Genomic DNA, 10,292 nt, shown 5'->3' on the forward strand with positions numbered 1-10,292 from the left:
ACAACGATCCCGCCGCGGCTCGAGGCCGCAACGAGATGCTATGACCAAGATGTTCAAACCCAGGCCGTCCAGCAGATCTCGGCGGCCCTCGAAAGGCAACGACCGAGCGAAACCGGAGGGAGGCTGCCACCCCAAAGGAGGGGCAGGCGCGGTCGACCAAAGGGAATAGTGCGGCCGCGGCCGAAGTAGAGGCGCCACACGCCGCGAAGACGACATGGCCGCGTCACGGTAACGCCTCCCTAACAGGGGAAGGCTAACCGTTCTGCAGGTGTTCAGAACAAAGTTTCGTCACTCACTCACTCACTCACTTCCACTAGACCCTGCGCCAAGATAAATTTCCTCACTTTTTTCGTTGGGAAACCGAAGCTGCGCGCTTGAGAAGTGCAGGAAACAAGGAAACACCAGCTGTTGAAGTTTTCTCGCGTCTCCCGGTCTGCGCTGCGTGATACGAACCATCTTTTCTTTTCTTTTTTTTTTTGACGTGCTTTGTGCCAAAATAACGTGGTTATGTAAGCAGGGGAAGCTGCAAGAACGCTATGGCCACACCGTGCTTAGCCCTGCTATAGTTGGTTGCTTCATTTAAAGGGACACTAAAGGTTACTAAAAATTCAACGTGGACTGTTGAAATACCACCCCAGAAACCTCGAAACGCTTGTTTCGTGCCAAGGAGATACTTATTTTAAGAGAAAATGCGTTTTGAAGCGTCCGCGTACCTCTAACGCAGTTTAAATCGCCCGCCCTCCGATCGAGGAGCACTGACATCACGGTCTCATAGTGACGTTGCGCCGTCGGTGAGTAGAACGACGTCCACAGACGGCGCTACGGCTTTTCTGCGCAAAACGCGAACGCGCGGCCAGAAACGGAGCCAAGACAGAGCCAACAGCAGAGCGAAAGCGGCAGCATGGCTACAGTGAACTAGAAGCTATTAGTATTCTAGTACACTGTAGCATGGCGGCAGTATGATGGCTAGCGGAACGAGAAACGCGCGACCATAAGCTGGTACCTCATTCTGTGACGCAAACTTCGACGCTCGTCGCTATGGACCCTGACAACGACACATTGGCTCGCGATGCTGGGCTCAACTTCAGCGATTTGAGCACTGACGAGCGCGACCTGCTGCTGAGGGCTCGCGCTGCCGGCGTCGTTGCGTACTACGACGGCGCCCTCGACACCGGCTCTCCGGAGCGGGAAAGCATCGAGGGGAGCAGCGATGCGACCTCGGGCGAAGAAGACAGTCGCGACTTTCAAGCACAGACTGGTACGTACAGATGCTTGTTATTACGTGCTGCATCGGTCGCTTAGAAACTTTACCTGCAATTCGCAATGCGCAGTTAAATCTAATCGAAACCTGCTCGTTTTCTCCTTCGCGGCCAGCTATGACGCGGCGTGTCATTTTCGTGTTTTAACAATTGAAAGCATTTCAGGGCCAAGCCCTAAACAAGCACGGTGCCTGTAGCTTCGTGTTGGATGGACCTATGAGTCGAGCTGTCAACAGTGTCGGACGCAACATTGCGAATTGCGTGTGTAATCTGTACCGGCTTCTGGTTCGTGCATTGCTGTTACTTTTACATTACACATTACAGGTGCGAATGTGGACACTGCCAGGTGCTCGCGAAGTTCCTCGAGCACGAGTGTCTGTGCTGTCGCGAGGTGGGTGCACCCGTAAGTCTCGCCCAACCGCAGGGTTGCATCACGGAACATCCAGACTACAATGTTCTGTGTCTGAACATTGCCGTGCTCCGTGTGGCCTACCTGGAACTTCGTTCATGGGGGCACACCATGGACGATGAAATGCACAAGTAAGTTCTTGTTCTTGCACAGCTTTCTTTGGACCAATGAAATAAACGTGCATCGCTAAAACACATAGCTTATTAAACAAGCAAACACGTCAACTTTTTTAAATGCTGTTCGCCTACTCGGGTTGTTTTGGAAGGGACAAACAGAGAACATGAAGTATTTCTTTCAGTATGTTAACAGAATTAGTTAGCAAACACAGCAAGGTCAAGACTTCCAGTCGACAATTGTTGGCATCAGAAATGAAAATTTTTTGCACATCAGATCTCTAGGTGTGTGTAGGGCAGGAGAGCATACATCAGGCACGTACCCAAGGAGGGGCCCGGGGGGGGGGGGGGGGGGTTGCCCCCCTTTCTCCTCCCGGCCACGCCTAAAGCACCGCCAAATCAATCTTGAGACTTGCCAGCTATTCCGTGGTCAATACTGGGCTGCTGTTACAGTATTGTTATGGCCAAGGCATAGAAGCGATCCCTGATCAGGTCAAGGGAAAGGTAAAAGTCACTGAACTGAGGGCGTGAAATAGACTGATATTCTCCCACCTAAAGAATGGCGGAATGTTTTCGCCTTTCTCATTATTTCGATGTTTTTTTTTTTTTTCAAAATCTGAAGGTGCTGCCATTAGAAAGGCTCCATTGATATATTTTCAACGATCTACATTTCCTAGTCATCCCTAAAAATTTCAAAATTTGAATCAAACCTTGCAATAACTCTTGAACCCATAAGCAATGTGAATGTCACCCGTTACCTCGTCTGGTTTTACCCTTAAATGTAGAGTATTTTTCGTGGAAAAGTGGCAACAGGAAAAAAGAGTTGCAAAAATGGAAAAATTAAGCCGTTGTTTATGAAAATATTCATGGATGAAAATCTTGTTATTTAAAAAGGAAGTAGAGAAAACGCCGCCAGAAGTGGAGAATGATTCCGTGCGTTTTGAATTGCGCTTCTACAGTTATCAGTCAAGCCGCCCGACGTAGGCACTTATTTGCTGTGCCTATGTGGGCGCTTTTCTAACCTTCCACGGCGTGCCTCATAATCAGAAAGTGGATTTGGCACATAAAAACCCCATAATAATAACCTTCCACCTCAATTTCTCGGTTACTAAAGCTCTGTTCGCGATTATATTGACGCCTTAGACGTTCTAGAACATTGCTCTACCACTTTAACTTGACTTTCTGGTAACCTTTAGTGTCCCTTTAAGAACCGCGAAACAGACCGATTCTCATTCCCGGTGGCAGAGCTCTCGGCTAGCATTTCCACGAAGGCGTTAACTTTGATTGCCGTTTGCCATCGCTCCTTCTAACTACATCCATTATCGTGTCCTCTTTGCAATGCCGTTATGAGAAAGCTCATCAACCAAATCCTGCTGTATTTCTTCCAGCGCGCGGTCTGCTTCTGGCGCACTTCCTCTCTAACGAACAAGAGTGGGAGGATGCGGTGTCCAGCTCGGACCCGGCGGTTCAACTGCAGGCCTCGGCTGGGCTTTGGAAGTCGCCGATAGATAGGGCCTCATGACCATAACAGGTGGCCCTGGAGGAACTGATCGGACGGCCACCTCACGCACTCTGGAAGCCCATCAAAGTCAACCAAATCCTTTGTGTTGACGAAATAAAGTTGTTACCACCACCCACTTCTTCCCGCAATGCTTGCTGGATTGGCGGAACGAAAGAACTGCTTCGAGAGGGCGCTCTCTGCTCATTGACGATGCTAGGAGGCAAGTGAGAAAGTGTGTGTGTGTGTGGGGGGGGGGGGTATTGTACAATAACGCAAAGGGCAGCGCCATCAAGCTTCTTGAGATCTGGTCGGTGGTAGAGTTTAGCAAGAGATACCTATAGGTACACTGGTGGAAAGCAGGGAGGTATTCTGTAAGCGTCCACCTAGTGGACATGTTCATTTCGTCTGCTCCTGAATTGCTGATTGGCTGTAGCGCCTGGTTGCTGCGGACGCGCAGCCCAGCTCAGCCAATCAGAACTTCAACCGCAGACGAAATGGACATGCCCACTAGGTGGACACTTACAGAATACCTTCCCAGGAAAGAAATAAGACCGCGGTCGTTAGCGACATGCGTACATAAGTAGCATTACAAAAAAAATGCTGGATTTCACGTCCCGAAACTGCACAACCAAACCACAATATACAAGCGATATCGTTATTTTGTTGTTGTTGTTGTTGCTGTTATTGTTTACGCGGCCCCATCGGAATACAACCGCTGCAGTCGGCATCGAACCCACGACCTCAGCAAAGTGTATATATAAACTCTTAAAGTCAACTGGCCCTTGCCTGCTGCAAAAACTAATTTAAAGGAAGGGAGCAAGGTACTTTGAGATGTTTCTTTACTCGACGTTCTGCCGGAGGGCCGGCCTTTATTTATAAAAAGTGTGTACATGATCGAGGTTTCTATTTATACAGCTTTAGTGGCTGGCGGAGCCAAAACGCGCCATCAATCAGGTTTGGGGTCGCAAAACAAAGGGTTAGGAGAGGGCCTACGACGATAATTGCAAAGGTGAGAAATAAAGAAAATTAGAAAAAAATGTAATAATTAATAAGAAAAGAAAAGAACAATATAATCTTATGGAATCTTTTTTTACAATAGGTACATGTAGGACAACTTTCCTAGCCCAATCGTAATATAGATCCTCACAAGACTAGTTCTAGAACTAAACAGTCTTGAGTTAGAAAACACTACGTTCACTTAAATGGTACAGCATCTATGGGCACAAAAAATGACCCCAAACTGCGCAAACATTTTCACGCACTCTGTAGAGTCTGACTTCCGCTCATCTTGCGATATAAAGCCCGCATTACACAAGCGTTACTTCAAAAAACATACTCCTAATACGGACACACCCAGAAGATCAATTAGTTTGGAAGTGTAGCACGCACGTGTTTACGTGATTCCATTGCGTAAACAAAAGTAAACACAGATCTGCAACAGGAGCTGGTTGTAACAGAAACGTTGCGAGGCGAGAAGCAGCAGTGATTTCCGACGCTATACACGACGAGTGAGTCCAAGCCTTCTTCCAAGGCCGAAACTTGCCGAGCGGCCGTCAGAGACGCTGGCTGTGGTCACGGACACCGCGCGCGTTCGGTGTGAACGCGTGGAAACGCGGACGGCGTCGGCAGTGTCCGTCTGTCGTCTTTCGGCGCGTCGCCTTGTTAGTGGTTGGCACAAGTTAAATTCATCCAATACGTTAACTCAGCCCACCCGAACATATCTTTTACGCACAAGTTTTCCCAAATGAACATTAACTTTTATGGCGTGCAAATACGTGTAAGTGACGTGTCGCTTACCACGAACGTTCACAAAAAACCCCACCGAGCGACAACAGCAACTACACTTTAAAAGCTGCCACCCACGATACCGCAAAACCGGAATTCCTTACTCTCAGGCACCGAGGTTTAAAAGAATACGCTCCCGCTCTGGATATTTTGTAGACAATTACCAACCGCATACGAAGCACTTTAATGAAACAGCAATATCCCCCGGAAATGATTGACGACGTGATAAATAAAGCGACAGCACTAGATTGCGAGGGCCTACTTTGCCGAAACAAAAGAAAACCAGATGACACTAATCGAACAAATAACATACTACCATTTGCGGACCATCCTCCTAACGTAAACCGAATGCTGCAATAACGCATCAAGATCGTTCAATGAACTCTTAAACTATTCACGATCCCACCATGCGTCGGATACCGTAGACCTAAAAATATCAGGACTACCTGTTTCCCTCAAAGACAGCAGACACACCAGGACTAGGTTGTCAACCATCCGGAAAAAGCAGCTGTGAAATCCAGAAACAAACGTAAAACTACATCTGTAGCATATGGTTCGAATTCGAAATTTGCCTACGGTATTGGCGGCAACCTTACTTGAGACTCCGCTAATGTGGCATATATATATATATATATATATATATATATATATATATATATATATATATATATGTGTGTGTGTGTGTGTGTGTGTGTGTGTGTGTGTTTATTTATTTATTTATTTAAATCTCCTGTTTCAGATAGCATAATTCTATTACTTGGGTTGCATTATTCAGAGAGGTGAACATTGCTTGCACGAGAAATATATACACATATTCAACTATATAGCAAACATTCACTAAGAAAAGTCTTAGTTAGATTACGGCACACATTGCAATTTGAGAATTGTAGCCGGTGAGTTTGCGAGGCGGATGCACTTGAAGTGAAATTACAACATGACATCACTTTGGAGATATGCGTCATCAAACTATCCGAAAAAAATTTTAGCAAAACGCTCTTTCATGCATTCAAGCACTGAAGTAGCTAAAACACCAATATATTTCGTCCCACCCTTTGGGAAATATATCGAAACTAGTGCCATCCTAGAAATTAACTTCTATATAGTGCATACGTGTTGCAAGCTCACCGGCTATACTGTTCGTAAATTACTATATGTGCTACAAAGTAATTAATTAAGAAGTTCTCGTTTATTCTCATTGATTAGTTGAATATGTGTTTCGATTTCTCTTCCCAGTCAAGTCCACTTCTTCCAATAATCCATCTTAGTGACAAGAATTATGCTATCTGCCACAGGCGATTTCAAAAACTTTCGTAGAGCTTAAAAATAATCACCCCTATTTATTAAAATTATCATCCCTATTATGCAAGCCGCCTGTATGGAGACGTCCGATGCGCACTGGAGCGTTACCAAAACGATGTACCCACAAGAATGATTCAGGAAACACCCGATAAGTCATTGGTTACGCGTTCGTACACACGTTCCCACGTGTTTTGAACCGCACTAACCCACCACGGATACAAACACAGACAACGCCTCGACAACTTTCACAGACACACTGCACCTCAACTTTGTATTTGTCTCTGGATTCGACAAACTTTTATAACTATCTAGAGATTCTCAGAAACGGCTTTGTCGTTTTTTGAGTGGTGCTGTCAAAAGCGTTCTAGCAAGTGGAAAAGCTGCAATCTGTGGAACTAATAGGCTTCTGACACTCGCACATCCCCCGCCATACCTTATCCGAGGGTTCGATCTAGGCCGCATTCCAATGCAGGAGGAATGCCAAAGCACTCGTGTACCGACCGTCGTACCGCGGCATTGGGCGCACGTTAAAGAACTCAGAGTGGTCAAAATAAATCCGGAGTCCCCTGGCCACTACGGCGTGCCTCATAATCAACTCGGGGTTTTGGCACGTACGTAAAATCCCAGAGAATTCGATTTTCTTTTCTTGCTGTTATGATGGTCAGGAAGAAAACTCATTAAAAGTTTGTACACAGATTACTAACCTGTCGTGACTTCATGGGGAAAAAATGGCATTGTGCCGTAACCTCTGTCAATGTGTGAATGTCGTTGTCGTAGTCGCTGTGCTGAGTAATTCTGGCGCATATCCGCAGTGGGGGGGGGGGGGGGGGGGGGAGGGGCTGGCCTTGAATCAGGTGGAGAAAGGAACAAAACGAGGGGAAATAAAAAAAAATGGAAATTGGCAGATATAGATAAAAACTGCCGTGCGCGGGAAGGAGTACAAGCAAACCAATTGCTACACCAAATGCAAAATTTAAACATGAATAATCAATTTAGCAGGGTAATTAATCGGATTCGCTAAGAGAATTTCGAGCTTCCAAACATTTCTGTCGCTGAAACCAAGAATAGAAGCTCGAAAAGACAGAACCACGGGTACGGACAAATTTATACCAACACTGCGTGCACAATTGTATGAGCACAGTGAGAGTAACAGTCAGGGCTGTGTTGATAGAAATTTTGCGTTGGAATGCGACAGCGTAGCCTCGTGATAGACACTTCCATTTTTCGTGCCTCGCAATATAACAGATGCTAGTAATCCGTGGAGTTAGTCAGTGCGGGGGTCTGTAGCATGAAAACGGAGCAGCCATGGCATCAGCAGACAAAGGGCAATATGGAAAAATCGGGCCGCCTATATGCAAACCTAGGCTAAGGAATCTACAATTTCATTTAAATGTATATTGCATTGTGGCCAGGTATCCAAACAAAATGGACGCTTCTCAAGTTACTGGATACCAATGAATGAATGGTCGTCGGAACGTCACCAGAGGAGATATAAAAGTGATGAACACTGTCCTGTCTTCCTTCCTTGTGATTGTCTAAAAAGCGCAACCAATGTTTCCAATTACACAGAGTCGTCGATGATCACGGCTGATATAATTGCGGATTTCATTCGCTGAGGGACAGCACCACCGCCGTGAATTAAGCTGAGAAAATGGGCATGAAATCCGGCAGCCGCAGAGAAAAAGTCCAGTCTAGTGTTGATCAGAAAATGCCAACACCAGACTTTTCTCCATACTGTGAAGCATCTGTCGCAATGATATGTTTGTCGGAAGCCGCCAGATCGCTTTGTACTAAACCATCTAAGTATACTATGCGGAAATAATTTTTTGTTAGTAGGAAAAACGTAAGCAAATTGCATATTAATAAAATGAGAAATGTCGCGAATCAGGTATATCGTCTCAGCGGTGACTCATAAATTCTCAAGAATGTTTGCACAGTCAAAAGGCGGAACCTGCGCGAAAGAGAATGAACTCTCGAGTCTAGATAAACAACAACATTTGCGACAGTTTTAGAAAGCCTTGGGCACAGTTCTCGTTTAAAGAGAATAAGTGGGCGCACCTTGTAGGCTGGCGCACCAGACAAAAGTGCGCAATCAAATTCCAGCACCGGTCGAACGTACTTGCGATATATCATGGCGAGGGTATCTCTATATAATTGTCAATCGCATGTGGACCTTTTCCAGCTATATAGCCTATGTGCTGGCACCAGACGAGAGAGTCATCCTAAATCAATCTTAAAGGGACACTAAAGGGAAACAATAAATCAGTTTAGACTAATAAAGCATTGTTTGAGAACCCTGCAGGCAGTCATTTCAAGAAAATAGTTTGAATATTAGATGAGAAAATGAAGGTCCAAGTATCAGTATTTGAATTTCGCGCCGAAACACCAGCGCCGGCACGTCAGCGTGACGTCAGGGATTGCAAAGTTTGTTTTCGCATTTGGGCCGCGTTGGCTGAATAAAGGTTCCCGAAACTTGGCATGTTTAATATTTGGTTCCTTTAGAACACAATGTAGTCAATTTGTACCGCTATATATAATTAGTAGGCCCTAGAAGATGCCATCAAAATCCATGACGTCACAGCCCCCAGGTGCGGGAACTTAAGTAGGCGTCGCCACCCGTATTTCGTTCTTGCGCTTTTTCTGGCTTACCAAACGTCTTATCGCTGTAAGAGTGGTGTTTTTTGGTGTTGTAGAACGGTGATTTACTGATGCAGAAGAAATCACTTTTCACTTTAGTGTCCCTTTAAGTAATTAATATACTTGTGTTCCTTCTCGATGGTAAAACAATAAAACATGCTCTGTGTCTTTTAACGGGACAGCGAGAACGGCACATTTATTGGCCTGCATTGAGTAAAAAATTATTACTATCCCACCAGTTCCCCATTGCGTCTTTCGTATAATGTGTGGATATAGTCTGCGAATGCAAAACACGCAATATAATTTGCGTAAACATAAGTAGTTATCTACTGGAATAAAGAATTGACCCTTGCAGTACTCCTCTCGTTTGTTTGTATCTACAAGAATAAATTCCGCTTTTATGGCAATAAAACTCTGTGTCCCCAGAGAGTTTGTAAACACACGCTACTGTATATCCAGGACAACCATAGCTAGGCTTTCAACGGATTCTAACAAAACATCATGTTCCACAGTACCACGTGTTTTAAGAATATCTACACTCTAAGAACAGTTTACACCCTTTGGCTTGCCCCTTCTGCCACACAAAAATAATCGTCATCTGCCTTGATGCGTTTCTTTTCTTTATCGCTGCGAGCCCGGAACTTTCCAGTAACGAACGGCACGCGCGTTATCAGCATAGAACAGTTTACACCCTTTGGAGTGCCTCTTCTGATAACGCGCGTGCCGTTCGTCACTGGAAAGTTCCGGGCTTGCAGCGATAAAGAAAGGAAACGCATCAAGGCAGATGACGATTATTTTTGTGTGGCAGAAGGGGCAAGCCAAAGGGTGTAAACTGTCCTTAGAGTGTAGTATCACTAGAGCAGCATATATGTGCTTATGAAGTTCAGTTCTCACCACGTGGGGTTCTTTAACGTGCATCTAAACAGAAGCACACGAGTGTTTGTTTTTTTTTTTTTTTTCATTTCGTTGCCATTGAATTCCGCGACCTGGTTGGGACGCGTGAGCCCGAGTTCAGAAGCGCTACGCCATATCCACTATGCAGCCACTAATTAAGCTACCACGCCGGTTTTTCTTTTTTTTTCTTTTTATTACAGTGAGGCTGTTAAAGGCTATTTCCTATCGTGTCCGCATATAGAAAAATATGTCCAAAATAGTACAATGCCGGGCCGACCTGCGGCGGAGGTGCAGTTCGCCATTTAGGGGCACACTTTGCTGGTCACCCTTCTTGACAGAGTGGAAGGGCACTGAGTTTTCTTTTGTTGTTGTTGTTAAGCATGGAATGGACAAAA

General features: G+C 45.4%; 1 long non-coding RNA gene across 1 annotated transcript; it reads left to right on the top strand.

The window, feature by feature from the left end:
* The first annotated feature begins 958 nt into the window (after nucleotides 1-958).
* Nucleotides 959-3,406, top strand: LOC139059309 (uncharacterized). Its single transcript, XR_011514063.1, has 3 exons — nucleotides 959-1,258; nucleotides 1,584-1,799; nucleotides 3,170-3,406. It is a non-coding gene; the product is annotated as an uncharacterized lncRNA (long non-coding RNA).
* The last annotated feature ends 6,886 nt before the right edge of the window (nucleotides 3,407-10,292 follow it).

This window comes from Dermacentor albipictus, chromosome 1 (assembly GCF_038994185.2).
Source record: "Dermacentor albipictus isolate Rhodes 1998 colony chromosome 1, USDA_Dalb.pri_finalv2, whole genome shotgun sequence".
NCBI lineage: Eukaryota > Metazoa > Arthropoda > Arachnida > Ixodida > Ixodidae > Dermacentor > Dermacentor albipictus.